Source organism: Centruroides sculpturatus, unplaced genomic scaffold (genome assembly GCF_000671375.1).
Source record: "Centruroides sculpturatus isolate CEXI.00-Female unplaced genomic scaffold, Cexi_2.0 scaffold914, whole genome shotgun sequence".
In the NCBI taxonomy this organism is placed as follows: domain Eukaryota; kingdom Metazoa; phylum Arthropoda; class Arachnida; order Scorpiones; family Buthidae; genus Centruroides; species Centruroides sculpturatus.
In genome coordinates, this window is record NW_019385339.1 from 162,511 (window position 1) to 166,792 (window position 4,282).

A 4,282-nucleotide genomic window follows, 5' to 3' on the forward strand; every position below is an offset into this window, starting at 1 on the left:
CTGCGTCTAATCTATGTCCGACAATTAATTCGCCACTGGGTCTTCCATGACCCAGTGGCGAATTAATTGTCGGACATAGATTGTCCAAACAGCTATATGCTATCTGATGATAAAATTTATAATCATTAGAAAACATTGACTCAATTACGAGAGATGTATGCCATGTTTCTACCAGACAGAACACATTTCATTTTATATATCAGATTGCCGAAAATTATGAAAGCAATACTTATATTCCTGGACACGATATACAGGTTTCCATTTAATACCATCTCGTTAAGTCACAATTTTCCATACTTTTAACTCGAACCTCGCATTCTCAAGGCTGTGCCGAACCGTTTTGGCGCTCGAGGCAAACATCGTACTTGGCAGCTCTGATTCAACGTTAATTATAAAAAAAAATTCTACGGGTTCATTCCGGCACTCCCAAGGTTGACGCTCAGGGCGAAGACAGAAGAGAGAAGGGATCGACGGGAGACGAAGAATGCTTTCTGTCTCNATTCATAACCTATTTATAAAGAATAAGTTACTAAGCTATTCAATTTATAAATGTGTTAAAATGATAAACGAATAAAAATATAAGATATTTTCCAACTATTTCCGTACGTATTTTGCGCACTTTTTATCCGTTTCTACTAAGCAAAACTCGAGGTGAGCAAAAATAAGCGAATTTTTTCAACGATAGAGCTATATTGGTATTGTATTTTATTCTTATCGGATAACCCGATTTACAGGAGTGATATACAGGTTTCCATTTAATACCATCTCGTTAAGTCACAATTTTCCATACTTTTAACTCGAACCTCGCATTCTCAAGGCTGTGCCGAACCGTTTTGGCGCTCGAGGCAAACATCGTACTTGGCAGCTCTGATTCAACGTTAATTATAAAAAAAAATTCTACGGGTTCATTCCGGCACTCCCAAGGTTGACGCTCAGGGCGAAGACAGAAGAGAGAAGGGATCGACGGGAGACGAAGAATGCTTTCTGTCTCACACTTCATTAATGCCAGCGTATGGCGAGTATTTTAGCGTTTTTTTTTTTTTAATTAGGCTTGTTAGGATTTTAACGTAAATTATAGTTTAATGGCTCTAACGTGAGTTTGTTAATATTATCATCTGGTATGTTTACAGGTTTCATTATTGCCAGTTATAATATTGCATCCATTAGTTTAGATCAGAGATTCCCAACGGTGAGGCGTGAGCGGATGCGCAAAATGCTATTCAGTTTATGACTGACGAGTTAGTGTATGTGGATAAAAACGGACAAACTCAATGTGATAGCCCTCCACGAGCACTTTTTTTTTCTTCACTTTTTTATTTGTTTTCTTCATCGCACAAATAATGCTAGTTTGGACTGTCGCCATATATTTTATTTAATCTAGTAACTAAACTAAACGAATCGTCTCCATATTTAGAATTGACCGCTATTTGAAGAGAACTATAAGAAATGCAGAATCTGCAGATTAAAGTCAACTTAAAACTTAATAATAGTAGCAGGAGGACACAAGTATGGCCCCGATAAAAGAAAGAAAAAAAGTGCAAGCGATATGACACAAGTTAATATATCAAGTTCGGATTTTCTTCCTTTCGTAGCAAATCCGGCATTCAACAGCCCCAGTGTGTCATTTGTTTTCATGTTCTTTCCAATGACAGCCTTAAAATCTTACGAAGCTTAACAGATCTGAAAACAATGTATAAAAATTATGTACAGAAGAATCATGAATTTTTTGTTCGAAAAGACATGGAATTGATACAGCTGGAGATTGTAATGTCAAAAGAAACTACGGCATCGCATAAAGTGTTGGAAGCTTCTTATGTAGTGGCTATGAAAATCGCTAAATGTATGAAATCGCACACTATTTCCGAGAATTTGTTATTTCCTGCAGCTTTAGAAATGTGTTGTATTATGAATGGAGAGGCAGGTGCGAAAACATTACGAACTACTTCACTGTCAAATACAGTTTCGCGGAGAATCGATGACTTGGCTATAGATTTGAAAACGCAGTTAATTCAACAAGTAAAACAAAGTGAAATACAGTAGAGCGTCGTTTATCCGAATCAATTGGGGATTGGGGTTGTTTGAATAACTTATTTTTCGGATAACCAATTATGTACGAAAAAATATATTAATTAATTTATCCCGTGTAGAACTTTTTCTCCGTTGCGTGTCGCTTCGCGTTAAATTTTCGTCGATGTTAAGCCTAACGAAGACTATTGTATCGTTAAAAATTATTTTTTTATTTTGTTCAAACAAAATAAATATATTGAAAAATATAAAAACAATTAAAAAAATTATACTTCAGAAGTTAATTTAGTATCAAAAACGTAAAATATTTGAATAGCCGAAGACATAGCCAAAGATTACAGCGCCACAGCACTGGCGAAAATTTAAATTTGTCGACTGAAATTCCTTCGGATAACCGACGATTCGGATAACCGACCTTCGGATAAACGACGCTCTACTGTATTCACGTTTCAACGCCGTGAATCAACAGCTATTTTATCACGTGAGATATGCCACGGAAGGAAATATTAGCAAAAAGTTAATGTTTTGTAAAACGATCCCAACAACTTTAGACGAAGACATATTCGCTTAAACGAATTTCTCTGTGCCGAAGGCTTGACTTGGATTGATTGTATAGGTTTATGCAACGACGGTACTGCAGCTACGGCAGGGAAGAATAGTGTCCTTGTAACTCGAGTGAAAGCCGTAGCTCCGGCAGTGAAAAGATTTGCCGGGGGTAGACTGCAGAATTGGAATCAAACATCGATCGTTTTGTGCAATTCAAAACAAGTTCAAATTTCACATTGATGTTTACAGTTTGTGAAAATATAGAAAACATTATTATAAGTTTATTCAAGGGAATAAATTCCTCGTTGTACACTATGTACAGATAATACCTATTTTATTTGTGAAAAGTGCTATAGGTAGATATCAGTATATTAATATTTGTATTTTTAGTAATGCAATTGTATTTTTGATTCATATTTTTATTTAAACTATATTGTTATCATTTAATTTGTAATAAAAAAATAAAAAGTTATTGAATACAGAGCAATAAACTCTTACACGTATTCTGGGGGAGAACACATTGCATGCGAGATCCGATGGGGAGGCATACTGTAGAGAAGGTTGGGAACCACTGGTTTAGATAGTAATAATACTGTAAGTTTCGAAAAGCTAATTTTGAAGTATTCAGAGGTACAGTAAAAATCTGTCTATGGCGACCACCCATAGTTCCTTCAAAAAGTGGTCATTTAGACAGGTGGTCGTCCAATACAGGTGGTGCTGTAATACCGTATTTCCGTACGTATTTTGCGCACTTTTTATCCGTTTCTACTAAGCAAAACTCGAGGTGAGCAAAAATAAGCGAATTTTTTCAACGATAGAGCTATATTGGTATTGTATTTTATTCTTATCGGATAACCCGATTTACAGGAGTCGTCGTGATATTATAAGACAGATTTAACACCAATATTTTAAAGATTAAGACAATACTCGCATTTTCTCGATTATAATGCACACTTTCTTTTTTCCGACTTAAAAAATTCCACTCGGTTCTTTTCGTTCGCTCCTCAGTTACGTGTATTATGTCATCGATATACAAGCGCGTCCTATCTCTCCATCACTTCGCTTTTGGTTTTCGTTAGTTTAATTTCGTTTTAACTTTAAAAATACTGTATGTTTTTAATATTTAATATTTTCTTAAGCACAAAAAAATCATTTATTAATAATAAAACGATTTCATTATTTTTTTTTCATTGTACGATTTCATTACAATCGCGGAATCGAAAAAGGAAGTAAAACTGATTTTTGCATTAATGTGTTTATTGTTTTTTGAATATTTTGCCAGAGAAAATTACTTGAATATTATTTTTCTAAAAATATCGTGAAAATAAGGTAGGTTGATACAGAAGTTATTTATCGCACGTATACTGTATATGAGCTTCAAAATAAATAAAGAAAAATAGATTTTATCAAACGATGAGATCAGCCGATTAATTGTAGCGTGTACAATATTTTACATCCCCAAGGAAAATACTGTAGGTGTAGGGTAAAATAAATTTTGTTTTACCACAGTTAAACTTCGCCGCTAATTGCTGTTCTGATAACTTTAATACGATCTTCTAACGACAGCACTTTGCATTTCGGACATTTTCCAACAAACTGAAATGAATTTCCTTTGTTGCTAGACTAATTTATTAACACCTGCACTTAATTTCAAGGGTGGGAGAAGTGCCCGAGATGGGTTCGAACGAGAGTTTAGACTAATTCATTATAT